At 49.3% G+C, this 22,487-nt stretch overlaps 1 long non-coding RNA gene across 1 annotated transcript; it reads right to left on the bottom strand.

Moving 5' to 3' along the window:
• Positions 1 to 16,140: 16,140 nt before the first annotated feature.
• On the bottom strand, positions 16,141 to 18,339 carry LOC135405111 (uncharacterized). The gene is made up of 2 exons (XR_010425744.1): positions 17,266 to 18,339; positions 16,141 to 16,279 (listed from the first exon to the last, which is right to left on the bottom strand). It is a non-coding gene; the product is annotated as an uncharacterized LOC135405111 (long non-coding RNA).
• Positions 18,340 to 22,487: the final 4,148 nt, after the last annotated feature.

Here is a 22,487-nt window from a genome sequence, read left to right as displayed (position 1 = left end):
ATAACCATTCTAGAATTCTCAAAGGGTCAGATTCTGCCTGATCCCATTGGAAAAGGACAGCAAAAGGTTGGAACTTGCTGGATATGATGGCGAGGCGAATGTGCAGGTCAGGGGGTTGTCGTCTGCTTTGCCTGTTTTCGACAGCTTGGGAGCATACTTCCAGAGCTTGTTTTGCTTCTGGGGTTAGGGATCGAATAGATGTGAGAGTTGGGTCACCTTTAAGTAGCTCGAAGAGGGGGTGCAATTCCTCTGTTGTGATGCCCAAGACAGGCCACAGCCAGTTAATGGCTCCTAAAAGCCCTTGCAAATCATTCAGGGTCATAGTGTCCGTTACTTTGAAAGTCACTGGTTGTGGCATGATTTCCTGTTGAGTGATCCTCCATCCGAGGTAGGTCCAAGGTTGGGTGCGTTGAATTTTTTCTGGGGCAAGCTGCAGACCTGCTTTTTGGATGGCGTCAGTTAAGGCAGTCAAGGTGGATTGTAGTTCAGTCCCGTGTTTTGCTGCTATCAGGATGTTTGATATTCCTGTCTTTGCCTCCCATTCTAATTGTTCAATTTGGGTATAGGTCAATTTATGCATGTTTGTGTTTTGAGTAGATCTAGAGGTGTGTATTGCTGTATGTTGCAACTTTGTGGAGCATCTTTGGGCTTGTGTTGTATGAAGGTTTTGTTTGTTTTGCTTTCTCAAGGCTCTTGCAGTGACTGTGTATAAAGAGTTATGTGTTTCTGCAGTTGAAATTGTAACTGGTTGTTTGTTTGCTACTTGTTTAAGTTTGGCTTTCCATGTTGTGTATGGCATATTGTCTAACAGCATTTTAAAATAGTGAGAAGTAAATACTTGATTTGGGGCCCCTCTTATTATTATTCTTACCCTCTGTAACACAAAAGAACTTTTTATAATAGCAGATCATCTGTCAATTAGTAAAGTTGTCCTTCTGTGACTTAGAAAATTAAACATGGTAGTTGATAGCTGTATGTCTGCTGTGTTTTGCAATGCTACCTCTAGGTTGTTGGTTCTGTCAGGAGGTGGATGGTGTTGTCCCAGCTGAAATTCTTGCAGTACAAAACCAACCACTGTCATTGCCAGCAACGCCGTCAGTACACGTGCTGTCCACTTCAACGTTGGTAGCTTTGACTTTGCTGATGGTCTGGGCTTGGGTAGGCAGATGTTCTGTGTGCTTTCCCAGTCTACATCTTCTTCCTCGAGCTGAAGTAGTAGCTGTAGCCATGTTTGCTGTTCTTCCTCTTTTGCAGGATTCAAAACTGCTTGTCCTTTTTCTGGTTCTCTTGTCTCACTGAATTCAGTTTGCCACAGCTCAGCTAAGTTTTCTAGGGAGTCAATATCTCTTCTTCCTCCTCCATCAGGCCATCTTCGGCATAGAAGCTGTTCTGAGGCTGGTGAGGGCTGTGGGTTGGTTTCTGGGTAGGAGAGCCACAGTGATGCTTTAACTGTTGTGCATTTGTTGTGAGTTGGTTGAACTGGTGGTGACGGAAGAGGCACTTTCACTTCCGCCTCACGGCCGGAGTAAGCTTGCTGCGTCCATGTTGCTGCGTGGTTGTTCTGCAGCGGTCTCATGGCCGCTGCGCAGCCAAAGGGTGTTAGTGGAGCGCCCTGGCTAAAGGGAGCTAGCAGATTCTCTTCTGTGTCCTCTATAGACTCGCTGTCTATTTGTCCGTCACAGTCATCCTCCCCCCTTCCCGGCGAAATGCCTGAACCTGGGGGTGGCGGCTTCACTTCCGGCACACGGCAGGGGCAACATGGCGGTGCCTCCGGTGCCACTCTCCTTCTGCACATTGACTGTGCAACCACCGTGTAGCGGTCGCCCCGTAACGGTCCAGGGGTCGGCGCTGCTCTGTAATGGTCCTCGGCTCCAACAGCACTGCTTGCTGCTCTGTATGGCATGGTCTCAGCTGCAACCATGGGCGCTGGCATAAAGCCAGCATCCCCCCCGGCTGCCATGCTCATGCTGCCAGCCCCCAAGCCATGCTCCTTCACACCACACGCTGCCACTGCACTGTTCCCCCCAAGGGCTCCCCCTCCCCCTCATCCCCCCTGACCAACGTGCATTCCCCCCCTGCCCCACTCGGTTGGTGGGGGGGCTGGGGTTGAAGGGGGGGGGTTGAGGGGAAAGGAGTGAAGGGGGGGGAAGTCCACTCTCCCGGGTGCATTTGCTTTTCTGTAGTGCTTATTCAAGGCTATCATAATGTCTTTCCATGTAGCCAAATTCTTGAGGGCGTCTGTTTTTCCCTCACTGGCTTTTTCAATAATTTTGTTTCCTATTTTCCTCCAAGATGACACTTGACAAGGTCCAGTCAGAGGTAATGCAGGTTCAGGCAACGAAATCCAATATAACAAGTCCCATAACTTACTTTCTTCTATGGTTGTTCTTGTAAAAGTTGAGAGACAGCTTCTGCTGTTTGTTTGATTTTTGGAGTAATTCCCTCCTGACGGGTAAACCACCCTCCCATATTCACCAATTTTTGGTTACCTCTGTGCGGAAGCTCTGTTGTCCTTTCTTCTGGTCCTTTTTTCTTCCTTTTTTGTTCCTTTTTGCAGAGGTAACCCAGCGCGCTGAATTCTTTCTTTTCTTCCTTTTGGTTTTGGCGATATGGACACCCCCGGACAGGTTCCCCAGAGCTTCTGCTCCTGGTTGCCGGTAACCTGCTGAAGACCCTGTTCGGGCGCCATTTGAGGTGCTGTTCAAGGCACGAACCCCACTCTGACACGAACAAGTGCCAGAGCAGAAATACCATTTATTCAAACTGCCCAGGTTTAAATACCACGCCTGAACATGTCACGTGACCCTCTAACCAATGACAATCAAATATTGTCTGAGAACCCGGGAGACCACAACTCCCATGGTTCATTGCTACATTCTTCCTGCCACACTTCCCTTCTTCTGCCCCACCCCCAACAGCTTTGCCAGCTCTTCCTGGGCAGAGGAAGGCTTAACCAAAGAGCTCAAATCACATAACATCCTGCCTTGGAAGGGACCCACAAGGGTCGCCCAGTCCAACTCCTGGCCCTGTGCAGGACAGCACAGCCATCCCACCGTGTGCCTGAGAGCGTTGTCCAAACGCTCCTTGAGCTCTGGCAGCCTTGGGGCCGTGACCACTGCCCTGGGCAGCCCGTTCCAGTGCCCGACCACCCTCCGGGGAAAGCACCAGGGCAGTTGAAGTCTCCACGAGAAGCAGGGACTGTGACCTGGAGGCTGCTTCAAGCTGCCTGTAGAGGTCTCCTCCCCATCTTGCTCCTGCTCAGGAGGCCTGGAGCAAACCCCCACAGCAGTGTGCCCATTCCCAGCCTGCCCGCCCTTTGATCCTGACCCATCAACTCCTGAGTGGCTCGCCATCCCCCCCAAGACAGAGGTCGAGACCTTCCGAGTGTCACCTCCCCGAGATCTACGGATGTCGTCTCCCTGGGCTCCTGTGAGGCCCCGCATGTGGTTGCCAGCGCATTCTTCCCTCTCCCTTATGGGCCCTGTCCAATGCAGCCCCAGGGCAGCCCGGAGGAGCCCTGTCTGGGGCTGCGCTGGGGTGACCGGGGACACGGTGGGCTCACTGGGAGCAGCCTTCCAAAGCCCCAGAGCGGCAGGATGGTGCCCAGGCTCTGCTCAGGGCTGCTTTGGGCGTGGGGCCGTCTGCGCGAGTCCTGCACGGGACCCATGTGTCCTGGCTGCCACGCCAAAGGGCTGCTTCCCCAGGCGAAGGGGACAGGGGAGTGACCCTGCGTGAGAGCCTGCACCTCTGGCAGTGACTCAGGCCTGGGGTGCCCTTTGGGTGCCCTTGGTGCCCTTTGGGCCTTGCTGGATCTGCTTGCTGCCATTTGCTGGGGCCACCCTGCACTCCCTCCCCATTCCAGGCAGACACAGGCAGGTGTTGGAATAAAATCTTTTCTTCCGTAACCAGAAGGAAACTGTTAACTATATCTATGGAACGGCGGAGGGGGTCAGACAGAAATGCACACAAATCAACAGGATTGGCAAAAATGTCCGCTTTATTAGAGGACAGACAGCTCATATGCTGCCTGCGACACACAGACATGTGGTTCTTCCCCAGGTTACATTGGATACATAAGGCAAACATACTGTGGTGTACAGTACTAATTGGATATCAGCAGGTGTCCATAAGCCTTGTTTTCCTGCCAGAACAACTCCTCCTTTACCTTGGCACAAGGCCTGCAGCCATAGAAGTGGCGCAGTATTTTTTACTCTCTGCACCCAGCCATGCCAAGGGGAAGGTCTCAGAAATGCAACTGAAATTGTTCACACAATTTCTGTCCACCGACATCTACGTCTACATCTATCTCTACATCTTCCCTACATCTCTATCTACATCTTCCCCACATAAACACCCTCCCTCCCTCCCGCTGGCATAGATCCCCAAACGATCTATGCCTCAACCTGGGATAGGTCCCCAAACGACCTATCCCTCAAACAGGGATAGGTCCCCAAACGACCTATCCCTTTAACAGGCCTAAGCCAATCTTCCTGCCCCAGCCCCGGCTGCGGGAGCCTTGATCTTCATGGCAGGCCCTGGCTCAGAGCCCCCCTTCCTCTTCGCCCCCCGCCTTTCCAGCTTGGCGTCTCCACTGTTCGTGGGCGCGGGGACACTGCTGCCACCATCCTGGCTGGTCCCTGCAGCCCCCGGGGAGGAAGCCAAGTGCCCCTGAGTCCCCTGCGGCAGGACCTTCCCACTCAGCAGAGCGCGGCTGGTTGGAGTCACCCCAGGCTCCCTGGTGGCTTGGAGCTGGGGTGCGGCTGAGGGGCTGGCGGTGGTGTGCCTGGGCGGGGAGGTGTCCTCCTCCATGGCGACATCGCTGGCCAGCGAGAGGTCGCAGCCTCGGGGGGCGTCCTCCTCCATGGAGACGTCGCTGGCCAGCGAGATGTCACAGCCGCGGGCGGTGTCCTCCTCCATGGGGACGTCGGTGGCCAGTGAGAGGTCGCAGCCGCGGGGGGCGTCCTCCTCCATGGAGACGTCACTGGCCAGGCTGATGTTAAGTGCCGGGGTGACGTCCACATCCATGGGGGTGCTCCCGTCTGGGGGGCTGCCACTGCCCAGGGGTGTCCCGGAGGGGTTGGCTGAGCTGGCAGGGCTGCGCTGGCTGTGCCGCGCTGCTGGGACCGGGGCCACTGCTCTCCCCTGATGGTGGTAGGGCTGCAGTTGACCCTGGGGGGCACGTTGGTCTGCCCCAGCCAGGGGCTTCCCACTGCCCTGGGGCCCCCCCTGGGCATTGTTGGATGGAACAGGAACGCCAGGGCTGCTTGCCAGTGGGGCTGGTGGAGGCAGGTTGGCTGAGCCTGTGAGAAAGAGCAAAGCCTGGAAGTCACATCCCGAGCTGGGGCCATCAGGCGCTGAGAGGACTGAGGAGGAGGAGGAGGAGGGCGAGGTGCAGGGGAGGAAGGGCTGTGAATGTCCCCACCGTGCACTGCGGGGCTTTCGGGGTCAGGCTCTGTCCTCACCTTTGGTGCCGGAGCTTTGGGGGGAGCGGAAGAGCTGCACGAGCCGGGTCAGGGCTGATCTCCAGCTCACAGAGCGGCGCCACAGAGCTGACAGGGCCATGGTCAGTCACGCTCGGTGGCCGGTCGCTTCTGTTGACTGGACACAGGTGTGGATGCTCCTCTTGGAGCGTCTCCAGGGATGGAATGTCGGGCCTCCCATTGTGTCATAGACACAGCAGTAATGCTGGGGCTTCCCTTCTTCTGCCCCACCCCCAACAGCTTTGCCAGCTCTTCCTGGCCAGAGGAAGCCTTAACCAAAGAGCTCGAATCACATAACATCCTGCCTTGGAAGGGACCCACAAGGGTCGCCCAGTCCAACTCCTGGCCCTGTGCAGGACAGCACAGCCATCCCACCGTGTGCCTGAGAGCGTTGTCCAAACGCTCCTTGAGCTCTGGCAGCCTTGGGGCCGTGACCACTGCCCTGGGCAGCCCGTTCCAGTGCCCGACCACCCTCCGGGGAAAGCACCTTTTCCTAATGTCCAACCTAAGCCTCCGCTGACACAGCTCCGGTCGTTCCCTCGGCTCCTGTCCCTGGTCCCACAGAGCAGAAATGGTCGCTGCCCCTTGGCAGGAAGCTGCAGCCCCCCAGGAGATCTGACCTCAGTCTCCTCTTCTCCAGGCTCAACAGCCCCAGTGACCTCAGACCTCAAGTGCAAGGTCCTGCACCTGGCTCAGGGCTTGGCTGGTGCCACCTGGCACAACATCAGCTTGCAAATTTTGCAACACAACAGGGAGGACCAAGAAGGCTTTGGCTAAGAGAGACTGTTTCCAAGGGACTGGAGCGACAGACCAAGGGGCAATGGCTTGGCGCTGGCAGAGGGCAGGCTTAGATGGCATATGGGAAAGAAAGCCTTCCCGGGGAGAGTGGTGGGGCCCTGGCACAGGTTGTCCAGAGAAGCTGTGGCTGCCCCATCCCTGGAATTGTTCAGGGCCAGGTTGGACGCGGCTTGGAGCAAGCTGGTTGTCATGGTTTGAGATAGTCCCCAAATCCAATTCCCTAGGTCCATCCCCCCTCCCACATCTCAACCCAATGTGAGATGGGTTTTTCCAGACAGAACATGCCAGACTCAAAGTGGGGGAAAAGGGAATATATTACAATGACTGTACATATAAATACCATATCACATTATACACACGATCACAACTATCTCTACTATGACATATAGTATTTACAATGGATCAGATCTCTTCTCCCCTCCGAATAAAAGTCTAGGAGGGAAAGAAGGATAGATCCCTTCCAGTCTCTGAGCAGCAGCATCTTCTGAGGCAGCAGTCTGTCTGTCTTCTCCACATGCAGCAGCTGATAGCTGGCTTTCTGCCAGCACTCAACGAGGGAGATATCCAACCTCCCTCGGCCCCATCGCCTCAACTGAGGGTTCTTCCGTGGGCTTCGTAACCCCAGACAAGGTCGTTTCACCACGTCATATCACGAAGACACAGGGGGGTCTTCGTGACGGTCTGGTATCTTTTGCAGGGCCTCTGTGCCCTGTCTCTCAGGCTGCCACCGTGGCAGCAGTGCGAGGGGGGGAGCCAAGGTCACTCCCCCCTGCATTCCATCTGGCCGTCCCGGTCCAGCTCCAGGACGTCTCTGAGCTTCTCAGCTCCTCTCTCTCTCTCTCTCTAGTGCTGCTGTCCTCCAAGGCTCCTCTAAAATAGGAGTCCGTCTACTCCTCCTTTCTCGGAGGTCTCAAAGGAGTTTGAGGGGCTGGTACAGTCTTACCCCAAACTCTCTCTCTCTGCTGCTGGCTCTCTTTCTCCTCCCTTTCCAGAAGTCTTCTCTCCGGCGCTGCATGTTGTTTCTGCTGCTCCTTCAGTTCAGGTCTTATCAGTCCTGGCTCTCTGCCACCGTTTCTCTGGTCAGCGTCAGTTGCTGCTCTGTGCCCATGGAGAAAAGCATCTTCCGGCATAACTACAGGCACCTAGCCCAGCTTATGCTGTTCCAGGTCCCTGCAGCCCCCCAGCCGGGGCTGGGAGGGGGCCAGAGGCCCCAAGGGGCACAGAGCCCCTACCTCGTGGATCACAACATGGCCACCTCTCCTACTACAACCCAAACTACAACTCATCTCTTCCGGTCTGGTTGTGATATGTTTACATTTCTGCAGGAGCGCCCATTGGACAGAACTTCAAAACTTCCAAGGGTTTCCACCCCTTGGGGTCTACCACTTTTTCTCAGCCCTCTGGGGGAAAACAAGGTTCAAACCACGACACTGGTCTAGCGGAAGGTGTCCCTGCCCGTGGCAGAGGGGTGGTTGGAAGCAGATGAGCTTTCAGGTCCCTTCCTTCCAACACCAACTGCTCTAGGAGTCTAGGAGTCTTGAAAAACAGGAGACTTCTGCAGAAGCCAGGAGGTGAATAAAAACATTTGCCACTTAAACACAAAGTCTTGTTACCAAGGGGCATCACCCGATTCTGGGGACTACTCTCATGACTTCTCACCACTGGAAGCTGACATTGCTGAAAGCCATAGAAATTGACCTAAAATTGACCAAACAATCCGACAAAAGCTCCCTGATGGAAGGATCCTGGAGCAAGCATATCATCCTGGAGGCAATGACAGGGCAATTTCTGCCCCTCTGCCGTAAACCTGTCAGTTCTGGCCCTACCCTGGAGAGGTTTTTTTCGGCTCTCCATTCCATGGGAAGACAAGTGCGGACAAGAAGAACAGGGTTCTGTCCGCTCGGGGTCAAAGGCGCTTTATAGGTCTGTGCTGTGATCTGTTGGAGTTGAGCTCCTGTCTAGAAAACGAGGGCTTTCGGGACTGCTCAGCATCTGGCTCCTCCTGTGGAATCAGATGTTCCAAGCAGGGAAGGGGATGTCCAAGAGGGGTTCTGCCCACTTGAACTTCTGAACTTGTGGAGCTCTCCTGGCGCTTCTGGGCGTAGTGATTCCGTGGATGTCAATTGGCTGTTCTGGAGAAAAGCTGGGGATTAAAAGAAGTAGTGAGAGAACCAGACTGAAAATGGGTGAAGGTGTTGCAGGAAGTGAGGCTGGGCAGCAAGAGCAGTGAGTGAGGGGAAAAAAGGGATTTCAGGCAAGAAGGAAGAAGATCCCTGAAGAGGCTCAAGGCCTACTAGAAGAAAAATTAACTATTTGGAAATTGCAGTAAAAATTTGTGTAACTCCCCAATTAACATAGGTTGTCCCCTTCATTAACATACAACCCCAGATGCCTTTAAAATAGTGTTCTCGTGTTCAATAAACTATTCCAGTTCCCCATACTGGGATCGTGTCTAGCTTTTATTTTTCAGACCGCCACTCAAAGGGGCTAAAAGGGGGCTGCAACCTGCACTGAGCTGAGCCACCTCACTGAGGTTTGTCCAGTGAAGTCTCCCTTTTATTGCAATAAAAGTTTATTTTTTTTTCGTCGGCTCCTCAATCTCCTGGCTATTTCTGTGTTTCCCACTGGCTGGAATTTCAGACGACCACAATCCCATGGTCCCTACAGCCCCGGCTGTCCCGGACCTTCCCGTCTCCAACAAACCTCAGCAGCTGCTCCCCGGGACGGGCCCCAGCCCCTGAGCGGAGCGCACAAGCACACTGCAGCCCGACACACGCTGCCCGGAGAGAGCCGTGTGAGACAGAACCATGGCCACCGCCGCTGCAGCCACCCCGGGCAGGGTCAGGGTGGAAGCCAGCGCCAGCGAACTGCCGCGCTGCCTCGGCAAGTTCCTGTATCGCCGCCCGCTACCGCGCTCAGCAGCAGCAGCCAAGCAGCGGCCAGAGGCGCGAGGTCAACACCCAGGAGCAGGTCCCTGAGGAAGGACCACCACCTCCGGCGCCCCAGCAAACAACGAGATCGAGAGACCCGCGCCGGCGGAAGCAGCAGCGGGACCCCAGCGGGAACCACTCAGAAGGCAGGAAGGACCCGGAATCGAAAGAGGCACCGGGAAAAACAAAGACAAGCAGAGCAGGAGGTATGCAAAAACCGGGGCTATGGAGCGTGAGCGGAGAAGAGGATCCCACAGAATCCCTGGGGGGCTCCGGGAAAGGTCCGAGGGAGGAAAGAGCCCAAGCGGGACCGTCGGCGAAGGAGGGAGCGAGCGGAAGCCCAGCGGCAGCAGCACGAGAGAAACCCAGGAACAGAGGGACCCGAGAGACAAACGGAGTGGGGCAGACACAAAGCTGCCGACTTCAGCAGTAGTCGAGGCAGCAAAAACCCCCTTCCTTGACTTTTTTCCTTTTTCTTTGCAGCCTAAACTAAGAACTGGTCTTTTTTTAGAAACCCTTTTGTTTATTAATCTAACTGTTTCAGTTTAACAGTGTGAGTAAGGCGAACAAAACGCTACCAATGGAGAGATTGTCCCCCTGCGCAAAAACAAAGAAAGAAAAAAAAAAAGGGAAAAGCGAAGGAAAGCAAAGACCCTTTGCTGAATGAAGATACCCTTCCATAGCTAATAGCCAAAATTGTTTTTAAATGTATGCATAGCTGTATTTTTGAAAATTTTAAAGTTCTCACAATAACAATTTTCCTTAAGTCCAAAAGCCAAATTAACGCAGAAAGACATATATTTGCCTTAAAAATAGAAGAAGTATATATTTTATCCTTGAACTATAGGAATGTTCATATGTATTTGAAATTTAAATTAAACATGAAGTAAAATATGCTTATGTTTTTACAGGTTATACTATCATAAAAAACAGAAAACATATATTACTAATCTAAGGGTGAGAAACAAAAAACGCCAATTTCTCAGTTCATAACCAAAAGACACTGTAAAATGAAACCCAAAAGTATGTTTGTATGATGTGTGTTCGATGGCCATCGAGTATGAATGTGTGAATGTATGCATGCGTGCGAAAATACAATAATTAATATGTTCTGATTTATACACAAATGCACATTACCTCACACATGCACAAACACCCTTAGATAAAGAACAGAAAACATATCATCCTGAGTTGAATAGAATTTCATTTGCAGAAATGTTTTAGGTTAAATAAAAGTTTTCAAAAACAAACACTAAAAAACACTTTCAGGTAAAAGTCAGGAGCACACGAACCCTGAAGTCATGAAGTTATTAAGTTTGGTTCAAAATCAATCGCTTATAAGTCAACAGAATCTTTAGAGAATAGCTTAAAAAAGATTTTATAAGAGTAATTTCTAATAAGAAATAATAGAAATAAGTTAAGTTGTTTAAACAAGTTTTATATTAATCCAGAGTTATTTAGTTTAGCATTGTTGGGAATTCTTCCTTCTTGCATTTTGTTCCTTGTTTACTTTTCTATATCCAAAAGTATCTAATAGTCTTTTTGATTGGTTTAATGCTTTTAATGTTAGTGCTAAGTTTAAGAAAATAATTTATGTAGCAATATGCAGAATGCCTTAAAACAGCTATGATTCCTTCACATGCCTTTATAATGCCAAACCTTGTGGCCCAAACTGTTCTGACACACAATGCCTTTACATAATCATACTTTCCATCTCAGGTATATAAAAGGCTGTACATTGCCTTGAAAAAGGAGCTTCCATGTTAAAATTAATTTCACTTGTGGTATGAAAAGTAAGACTGCAATATTTCTTGTTAGATCCATTTAAGAATACATTTGCTTCTAAAATGCAGCTATAGAATTTGTTATTACCTCACTCTGAACCGATAGATCAAAGCATTGATAGTTGCAGAAAAAAATAGTAATCAAAACTTAGATTACATGTTTAGTTAGCATGATAAATTTAATAGTCTAGTTAAAGAAAACATTTATGGTAATATTTGTATTCCCTTGTATTTTGCCTTGCATTAGCAAACGTTTGATCAAAGTTTTTTCCAAGTTTTTTTGTTTTTTAGAAAAATAAAAAAAAAAGGGGCAAAGGTGTGGGAACCCAAACCCAGCTTTCAGCAAAGGAAAACAAGGGCTGACAAAAACCTCGTGATCTGAAGGAGCTGGACCCTTCTCAGAAGACCTGTTAAAGTTCTACCTCATGGATCAAGCTTGGCTCCAGCAGAAATCAGAAAGGACGTTTCAGATGATTGTATCAAACCATGTCTAAACCCCTGTAATCCCTCTGTCCCCCATGTAATCCTACTAGAAGAAAAATTAACTATTTGGAAATTGCAGTAAAAATTTGTGTAACTCCCCAATTAACATAGGTTGGCCCCTTCATTAACATACAGCCCCAGATGCCTTTACAATAGTGTTCTCGTGTTCAATAAACTATTCCAGTTCCCCATACTGGGAACGTGTCTAACTTTTATTTTTCAGACCGCCACTCAAAGGGGCTAAAAGGGGGCTGCGACCTCCACTGAGCTGAGCCACCTCACTGCGGTTTGTCCAGTGAAGTCTCCCTTTTATTGCAATAAAAGTTTATTTTTTTTCGTCGGCTCCTCGATCTCCTGGCTATTTCTGTGTTTCCCACTGGCTGGAATTTCAGACGACCACAATCCCATGGTCTCTACAGCCCCAGCTGTCCCGCACCTTCCCATCTCCAACAAGGTCTTTGCTGTGTGTTAGGAAGAGGTGGAGCAGCACAGCATTCCTTTGGCTTGTCAGAGGCTCCAGCCCCCTGGGCCAGGAAGTTGTCGTCACCGCTTTCCGGGAACCTGCTGGACTCTTGGTGCTTGGCTGTGTTGCTTCTCCAGCTCCCGCCAGGGCAGTTGAAGTCTCCACGAGAAGCAGGGACTGTGACCTGGAGGCTGCTTCAAGCTGCCTGTAGAGGTCTCCTCCCCATCTTGCTCCTGCTCAGGAGGCCTGGAGCAAACCCCCACAGCAGTGTGCCCATTCCCAGCCTGCCCACCCTTTGATCCTGACCCATCAACTCCTGAGTGGCTCGCCATCCCCCCCAAGACAGAGGTCGAGACCTTCCGAGTGTCACCTCCCCGAGATCTACGGATGTCGTCTCCCTGGGCTCCTGTGAGGCCCCGCATGTGGTTGCCAGCGCATTCTTCCCTCTCCCTTATGGGCCCTGTCCAATGCAGCCCCAGGGCAGCCCGGAGGAGCCCTGTCTGGGGCTGCGCTGGGGTGACCGGGGACACGGTGGGCTCACTGGGAGCAGCCTTCCAAAGCCCCAGAGCGGCAGGATGGTGCCCAGGCTCTGCTCAGGGCTGCTTTGGGCGTGGGGCCGTCTGCACGAGTCCTGCACAGGACCCATGTGTCCTGGCTGCCACGCCAAAGGGCTGCTTCCCCAGGCGAAGGGGACAGGGGAGTGACCCTGCGTGAGAGCCTGCACCTCTGGCCGTGACTCAGGCCCGGGGTGCCCTTTGGGTGCCCTTGGTGCCCTTTGGGCCTTGCTGGATCTGCTTGCTGCCATTTGCTGGGGCCACCCTGCACTCCCTCCCCATTCCAGGCAGACACAGGCAGGTGTTGGAATAAAATCTTTTATGCCGTAACCAGAAGAAAACTGTTAACTATATCTACGGAACGGCGGAGGGGGTCAGACAGAAATGCACACAAATCCACGGGATTGGCAAAAATGTCCGCTTTATTAGAGGACAGACAGCTCATATGCTGCCTGTGACACACAGACATGTGGTTCTTCCCCAGGTTACATTGGATACATAAGGAAAACATACTGTGGTGTACAGTACTAGCTGGATATCAGCAGGTGTCCATAAGACTTGTTTTCCTGCCAGAACAACTCCTCCTTCACCTTGGCACAAGGCCTGCAGCCATAGAAGTGGCGCAGTAGTTTTTTACTCTCTGCACCCAGCCATGCCAAGGGGAAGGTCTCAGAAATGCAACTGAAATTGTTCACACAATTTCTGTCCACCGACAAATCCCCCGTTGATGTTTGAACAATTTAAATTGCATTTCTGTAACATTCCTTACTGTATCCATAACATCTCAATAAGCTCAAACATACAACAACACCACCATCACCAATAAACTCAACAACCTATTGACCCTAAGATGTGTGCTCTCAAAGTGTGCCTAAAAGTGCTTCTTTAAATATAGGGTTTATTCTTAAAACTTCCACTCTGTCCAGAACATCCTTGGAAATGGAACTCCATTAAACTCTGGGCCATATGTCTTCTGTTATTCTTTTTCACACCTTGGCCCTTGAATAACACAATGACATGATCGTATATTAACACTGGATCTTCCGTTTCTATTGCACTCTTTGCATACCATTCTATTGCAGCCCGGAGAGTTTGTTCAGGATTTCTTGCCATTTTATGGAAAGGTATCGGTGTATTTGTTTATCCAAAAGTGTTTGTGTAAGTGAATATTCACACATATACATGCATACATTTTCATTCATTCTCTTTCACACGGTGGCCACCATCATTCAAACACACATCACACAAACATATTTTTGAATCTCATTTCACTGTGTCTCATGAGTAATGAAACCATACTAATTCTCTAGTACCTTATGGTGTTAAAGCTTCTCCACCAAACAGGTAAACTTTCCTCCACCAGTACCCAGTGAATAATCTAAGATCTTAACCTTCTATAATCATATGCTTAAACATACTAAAAAATTGTGCTCCAACAAAACTAAAAATACTGTGCCTTAACAACACTAAAATGTGCTCATAATGCTGACAAATTGTGCTCCTGTAATACTTACTTTAAAGTTCGTACACTCTCTTAAATCCTTAATTTCATGTGCTTAAAAAAAACACTAAAAAGGTGTATATGACTAAGAAAAACTATGCTTATAATACCAAAAAGAATTGTGCTCCAAAAACTGTGTTCTAACAATATTGAGGAAACTGTTAGCCACAACAGCTCCTGATGTTACCATTGTTACCTGCAGAAAACAGCATCAACCTTGTTCTTTCTTTCCAAGGTTTCATTCATCATGCAGGCAGCTACAAACACCTGTGTACAAAAAAGACCTTAACATATGAAACAACTTTTGCAAATGAACTGAGGGGGTTGTCACCTGTTCTCTCCCCGTTTCTGTCTTGCAAAAGTGTTTTACAAATTCTTAAATCACTGACCCCTATACCAAATACATAGCATTGTCTGGCAACTTGGTAGTAGTTTTCAAAGTGGACAAGCAATTCACCCTTTCAAAGTTTTTCTAGTTTGGATATGATATAGAATTTTACCTCAAAAATTGTTATTGCACAGCCACATATAATTTTGGGAAGACTCGTAAGCCAAAAGGTTTCTGTCATATGATGATTCCAAATAAATCTTGCTACCCACTGTAACACTACTGAGATGAAACACAGAAAAATACAAGCACTACAAAATAGTTAATGTCTGATGTAGAGTTCCCAAACCACACCAGTCTGCCTGATCTTCACAAACATCACTGATGTGACATGAGCAGCACAGAAACAGATCGTTGTATACAGTGACAACCCTTAGGCCTCAGGATGTTAAAAGTTCTATAGTTTTCCATTGTCTTCCTTTCCCCTTAGTGACACGTCTGCCCTATCTCAGTCAAGAAATCATCTTCTAAATCTGCATTTAAACAGACATTCCTCTGCTCCACAATTTGCACAGGCAACACGGAGAAAAAAGGTGTTTTTCGCAGAGTGTGATCTTTTGGCAGCTCTGGATGAGTTGTGGGGAGAGAATCCTCCTCTTTCCTAGATACCAGTGACAAGCAGTCTGCAGTGGAGCTGCTTTCCAAACAGCTGAATGTTTGTGTACATTCAGTGGTAGACCTATTTCTGTTTTCTCACTTTTTTCTCCTTGGCAAAGGCTGTTTGGTTCAAGTTGGCTGCCAGAATGCAGGAGCGCTTTTGATTCCTGAGTATGTTCTACCTCAGTGCTGGCTTCCTGCAGTTCATCTTTGTCCACTTCTTCATGCATCAGGCACAGATTTGTATTAAACTCACATTGAACTTCACAAGCTACAATATTAGTAGGTTTCTTTGGATTCTGAGATACACTAATGTCTTTAAAATCCTTTCCACTGCTGTCTTCAGTTACACTTTGGACTTTGGCTTCTGGATTGTCAGGTAAACTTTCAATCTGTCCATGTTTAATTTCCAATATATTTTTTTTTTCTAAGTTGATTGCACTACTGGTTAATTGGTTAATTATTTCTGCATCACTGTATGTTTGAATTCATAATGATTCAGTGAAGACAAGTCTTCATCCTTGGATTCATATTCTTTGTGAGATATGAATGAAAGCACCTCTGGCATAACCTCTGCCAAACTATCTGTGCTTGTTTCCATACAGATTATCTCTTTTTCAGACATCTCTACTGGTGTTGCAGATTGGCTGTAACTTGCACTGGCAGCAACAGCTAAAGGGTGACATCGATATGTTGTCTCCTGTGAGGAAAAATCTGTCTCTGTTGTTATGCCTTCTGCAGATATTTGGTCATAATCCGTTTCTTGCATTGTTTCCAAATTACTCTCCCCAGACCTGAGGAGACATTCTGTAACAGTTGATTCTGCTCCATGTCCAGCCAGTGTCTGAAACTCATAGCTGCTTACTAGAGAGCAGTTCTTATTTGCTAAGTCACTGAGAAAGAAACCCTCATCAGGTGTTGGTATTTTTTTGTATTGGCAAAAGCTGCCCATGGTTTCCAAATTGGATGTGTTTTACTGCAGATGTCTGTGTTGAGGTCATATTATGAGCAAGTCCCATAGAAGATTCAGCAGTAGATGCACTGACAGATGCACTTCCCCTGCCTGAATCTGTCACACTTGATTGTGCCATCAAGTTATTATAGTCATTGTCAAGCTCATCTTTTGAAAAAGTTCGCATTTAAGTCTATGACAGTGAAAAAATACTGTTTGATCATTCTGTTTAATACTCAGCCTTAAGCTACATGTGCAGTTCAGAAGGATATAGAAGGCCAGATTCCAGCTTGCAGCCAGTTCCTTAGATGTGATCTACATCATCTCCTCGTGTTTTTAGTTCTTTTATCTATGAAATTTCGGTAAGAGAACAAAATTCACAACATAAGCAGCACAAAGGAAAACAAATAACTAGTTGTAAGAACATGTAACTCCATAATTGTGGAACAACAGCACAGAACAGGTAAAAACTACACCCATTATACTAAAATCCTAAATCACTCACAGGTTTTAATTAATTTCCCGAATGTAAAGCTAACTAAATCTAGCTTTGAGATCGTTATATTGGGAGGCAAACTAGAAAAATTTTACTAAATTCAACCTGACTCTAGTAGCTTTATTGCAATCTCTACTGATTTCCTGACAGATTATCATGTGGTCTCCAGACATTTCTGCTTTATAAATCAAATGGGCATAAAAAGTTCTAATTCACGCATCAATAGTTTTGCAAAGTGTAATTTAGCAATCTGCTCTTTTATTGGTATAAAGTAAACACACACATTTTGCATCTTGTTAGGTTATTTTAAAAATAATCTGAAATTCATGTAGTATAACTGTTGACATAACATCAGTGCCAAGAGAGATAAGTCAAACTTCACAGCATAGTGTGTGCCTGAGTAGTGTTTTTAGAAAAGCAATTAGGCTGTATGCTATATCAGCAGTTATAAAACATTGAAAAACGTATAATACGTTTTGTTTGACCAAACTGCTCTGTACATACTGTACGAATCCACGACAGAAGATATATATTAAAATCTGAAAAAAAATGTACTTGCTGCTATGTTATAAATAGAATATTAACAATTGCTTAAACAGCACATGAAATGCAACTCAAAGTTGCAACTCTGTCATAAACACAGAAGAAAAAAAAAGGAAAAAATAATGAATTCACTAAACTTGACCAAGGAAAAGAAATAATATCAGACAGGAATGTAAATTAACATCCAAATGTTAAAATCAGCTGAGTAAACCTTTTTAAATACAATTCTAAAGATGTGATTTCCACTGTCACAATAACTTCTCAGTTTATAACAGGAAGATAGAGAGATGTTTTACCTAAGAATCAAGGAAATCCTCAGCCTGCCAGCTTTCCATTTATCTTATTTGCAGATTTGTAGTTTTTGGTGTATAAGTTCTACTCTCTCCCTAGTTCTGAGAAACTGCTGGAGGTGGTTTGAGTCCCACCCAGTTGCTAAGCAACAAATGATCTCTATTGTGTGAACCTTATGTCTCCTCCTGCTAAGACTGAACACGAAATTTGGGCAGAAGTTCTTTACAGGGGTAAAATGTGACTAAAACCAAGGCAACTCACTAAAGCTTTTATATAAAGATTCATTCTCTGGGAAACTCTTAAAATTTCTTGCATGCTAACTTTTAGTAAAACACAATCTTTTAGTTTTAAGTTATCCACAAGTGAGTAGAAGGACTAAAGAGAGAGAGATTCTGCTTTCTGTTCTCAGTTACCGACATGCCTGGATTCTGCGGGGCAACTCCCCCGCAAGCCAGTCACCGCCGAGCTGCTGTTCCCCGGGCTGCTCCGTGCGCCGTGCAGCTCCCGGGGATGCCCGCAGAAGTCTGGCTGGCTCTGCAGAAGTAGCTGTCGGCGTTGCCTCTGTCGCTGAGGTGCCTCTGCCGCCGAGGTGCCCCTGCCGCCTTTTGCCGTGGCTGCCAGCGCCGCCTCCCCCACGGCCGAGCCGGCGCAGCGGCAGCCCCAGCGCGCAGCCCCCAGCCCTGGAGCGCGGCCTCAGCACCCGCACGCCGGACTCTGGTTTGAGTAATCCTAAAGAGAATTTTTATGCTGTTATGTGTACCCGAGACACTCTAACGGGAGGAAATTCTCCCGGACTCTCACCTCTGGCTTTTAACAGTTACTAACAAACGTATGGCCGCTTCTCCACACACACACAAGCACGGTACCGTTAACAATACAGTGAGCTCACAACAACGTTGGACACACAACACAATTAACACGAGAGTTAACAAAAATACGGAAAGGCAGTTCTCTAGCCTGCCTCTCCTGTCAACGAGAAGTGGCACTTTTTCGGTGTTGCTCGTTGTGCTAATATAGCATCTTCTAATGCAAGGCACAATAGCTGCTACTTTCTTTCATATGTACCGTACCTGGTTCTGCTTTTTTTTTTTTTTTTTTTCCGAAAACAGCGTCTGTTGCCATGGCAGCGATCCACAGTGGCTTTCTTCCGGGTTGCATGGTGGCTTCAGGCGCCAGCGATGCAGCGCCATCTAGGGACGCGGAGGCTCCCAGCAGTGTCGGTCCAGTTGACACATGCGCAGTAGCAGGCACAGTGAGGAGCGACAGTGCCGACTGCGCAGCCGCAAGAGAGAGCGGTGCCGCGGGCTCGGCTCCAGCTTCATTCTCTGCCGCTAGTGATGTTCCTGCAGCCCCTACACATCCTGCTGCTGCATGCACGGCGCTAAACGGAGGTGATCCCGCTGCTCCTAAGGGTCCTAGCATTCGCAACTTCGCAGCCGCAGGCACGGGGATCCCCCCTACAGCAGACCGAACGGGGCGGGGACCGGCCGTAGTCCCGCCATCTCCCGACAAAGCTGTTCGAACCTTTATGAGTTCCCGTCGCTCAGAACTTAACTCTTGTAGCGACCCAACTGCCAGACGCCAAAGCAGAGTACACGTTCTAGGGGCTCCTGACCCCGTAGAGATCTCGTCCCAAAAGAATTCCTTTATAGCGTCCCTTGTGGACACCTGAAAGGCGGTTCGAGCAGCGGGAAGTAGAGTCCTCGCTCTCACCCATGCCATCAACCCCTTAGGGGCGGTTCCATCAGAAACAGGCTCTCCTAGAGAGAATATATATCGGGGGAGCGTTTCCGCGGCCTCATCCTCTTTGGATGCCGCGGGCCCCATGCTCTCTCCCTCGGTCGACTCACCGGGCCAGGGTGAGATTCCTCTGTACCATGCGCATGGCTTTGTTCCGTGATGCCGGGGACAGCATCACCTCCCACGACCGCTTCCCTCAGCTCCTTCCGTTCGCCTTGCGTCCCTGCAGAACTCGACGAAGTAGGACTCCCTGTTAAATGGGCGCCAGATAACGACGGAGGGGGTCAGACAGAAATGCACTCAAATCAATAGGATTGGCAAAAATGTCCGCTTTATTAGAGCACAGACAGCTCATATGCTGCCTGCGACACACAGACATGTGGTTCTTCCCCAGGTTACATTGGATACATAAGGCAAACATACTGTGGTGTACAGTACTAATTGGATATCAGCAGGTGTCCATAAGACTTGTTTTCCTGCCAGAACAACTCCTCCTTCACCTTGGCACAAGGCCTGCAGCCATATTAGTGGCGCAGTATTTTTTTACTCTCTGCACCCAGCCATGCCAAGGTGAAGGTCTCAGAAATGCAACTGAAATTGTTCACACAATTTCTGTCCACCGACATTGTTGGAGATGGGAAGGTCCGGGACAGCCGGGGCTGTAGAGACCATGGGATTGTGGTCGTCTGAAATTCCAGCCAGTGGGAAACACAGAAATAGCCAGGAGATCGAGGAGCCGACGAAAAAAAATAAACTTTTATTGCAATAAAAGGGAGACTTCACTGGACAAACCGCAGTGAGGTGGCTCAGCTCAGTGGAGGTCGCAGCCCCCTTTTAGCCCCTTTGCCCGCAGCGCTGCTCCCTGCCCGTTTCTCCACTGGCTGAGATACTCTGGGCTTACAGGCTTCCCGACACGCCTGCTCTGTGCCCCCCACTACGTCCCGATGAGGTGGCTCGGAAGGCCACTGCCATTTTTCAAAGTGGAGGCCGCTTCAAAAGGGAGGACGTGGCCACCTGAGACCTTCTGTGCTGCTGACTGGGCCCCCTGTCTCCGGGCAAACGGCACCTCTTGGGAACTGACAACTGAGCAACCAGTGACTTGTTGCTTCTCACTGCCAACCGTGACTGCACTACACTGTCGGAGGACAGAAACTGTGTGAACAGTTTCCATTGCATTTCTGCGACCTTCACCTTGGCATGGCTGGGTGCAGACAGTAAAAAAAATACTGCGCCACTAATATGACTGCAGGTCCTGTGCCAGGGTGAAGGAGGAGTTATGCTGGCAGGAAAACAAGTTTTATGGACACCTGGTGTGGTCCAATTAGTAATGTACAGCTCAGTGTGTTTACCTTATGTATCCAATGTAACCTGAAAAAGAATCACATGTCTCTGCATCACAAGCAGCATATAAGCTGCTTTTCCTCTAATAAAGCGGACATTTTTGCCAATCATATTGATTTGTGTGCATTTCTGTCTGAACCCCTCCGCCGTTATCTGGCGCCCGTTTAGCAGGGAGTTCTACTTCGTCGAGTTCTGCAGGGATGCAAGGCGAACGGAAGGAGCTGAGGGAAGCGGTCGTGGGAGGTGATGCTGTCCCCGGCATCACGGAACAAAGCCATGCGCATGGTACAGAGGAATCTCACCCTGGCCCGGTGAGTCGACCGAGGGAGAGAGCATGGGGCCCGCGGCATCCGAAGGGGATGAGGCCGCGGAAACGCTCCTCCGATATATATTCTCTCTAGGAGAGCCTGTTTCTGATGGAACCGCCCCTAAGGGGTTGATGGCATGGGTGAGAGCGAGGACTCTACTTCCCGCTGCTCGAACCGCCTTTCAGGTGTCCACAAGGGACGCTATAAAGGAATTCTTTTGGGACGAGATCTCTACGGGGTCAGGAGCCCCTAGAACGTGTACTCTGCTTTGGCGTCTGGCAGTTCAGTCGCTACGAGAGTTAAGTTCTGAGCGACGGGAACTCATGAAGGTTCGGACGGCTCTGTCGGGAGATGGCGGGACTACGGCCGGTCCCCGCCCCGTTCGGTCTGCTGTAGGGGGGATCCCCGTGCCTGCGGCTGCGATGTTGCGAATGCTAGGACCCTTAGAAGCAGCGAGATCACCTCCGTTTAGCACCGTGCATGTAGCAGCAGGACGTGTAGGGGCTGCAGGAACATCACTAGCGGCGGCGAATGAAGCTGGAGCCGTGCCAGCAGCACCGCTCTCTCTTGCGGCTGCGCAGTCGGCACTGTCGCTCCTCACTGTGCCTGCTACTGCGCATGTGTCAACTGGACCGACACTGCTGGGAGCCTCCGCGTCCCTAGATGGCGCTGCACCGCTGGCGCCTGAAGCCACCATGCAACCCGGAAGAAAGCCACTGAATCGCTGCCATGGCAACAGACGCTGTTTTCGGAAAAAAAAAAACCAACAAAAAAAAACAAAACAAAAACAAACAAACAAACAAACAAAAAAAGACAAACCATGCCGTTTCCAGGTGTGGTACATATGAAAGAAAGTAGCAGCTATTGGGCCTTGCATTGGAAGATGCTATATTAGCACAACGAGCAACACCGAAAAAGTGCCACTTCTCGTTGACAGGAGAGGCAGGCTAGAGAACTGCCTTTCCGTATTTTTTGTTAACTCTCGTGTTAATTGTGTTGTGTGTCCAACGTTGTTGTGAGCTCACTGTATTGTTAACGGTACCGTGCTAGTGCATGTGTGGAGAAGCGGCCATACGTTTGTTAGTAACTTAAAACCCAGAGGTGAGAGTCCGTGAGAATTTCCTCCCGTTAGAGTGTCTCGGGTACACATAACAGCATAAAAATTCCCTTTAGGATTACTCAAACAGCTGCCAGAGTCCGGCGTGCGGGTGCTGAGGCCGCGCTCCAGGGCTGGGGGCTGCGCGCTGGGGCTGCCGCTGCGCCGGCTCGGCCGTGGGGGAGGCGGCGCTGGCAGCCACGGCAAAAGGCGGCAGGGGCACCTCGGCGGCAGAGGCACCTCAGCGACAGAGGCAACGCCGACAGCTACTTCTGCAGAGCCAGCCAGACTTCTACGGGGATCCCCGGGAGCTGCACGGCGCACGGAGCAGCCCGGGGAACAGCAGCTCGGCGGTGACTGACTTGCGGGGGAGTTGCCCCGCAGAATCCAGGCATGTCGGTAACTGAGAACAGAAAGCAGAATCTCTCTCTTTAGTCCTTCTACTCACTTGTAGATAACTTAAAACTAAAAGATTGTATTTTACTAAAAGTTAGCATGCAAGAAATTTTAAGAGTTTCCCAGAGAATGAATCTTTATATAAAAGCTTTAGTGAATTGCCTTGCTTTTAGTTACATTTTACCCCTGTAAAGACCTTCTGCCCAAATTTCGTGTTCAGTCTTAGCAGGAGACATAAGGTTCACACAATAGAGATCATTTGTTGCTTAGCAACTGGGTGGGACTCAAACCACCTCCAGCAGTTTCTCAGGACTAGGGAGAGAGTAGAACTTATACACCAAAAACT

The sequence above is a fragment of the Pseudopipra pipra genome, chromosome W, assembly GCF_036250125.1.
Source record: "Pseudopipra pipra isolate bDixPip1 chromosome W, bDixPip1.hap1, whole genome shotgun sequence".
Classification (NCBI taxonomy): Eukaryota; Metazoa; Chordata; class Aves; order Passeriformes; family Pipridae; genus Pseudopipra; species Pseudopipra pipra.
The sequence above is the reverse complement of the archived record's forward strand: the minus strand, read 5'-3'. Positions and strand labels throughout refer to the sequence as shown.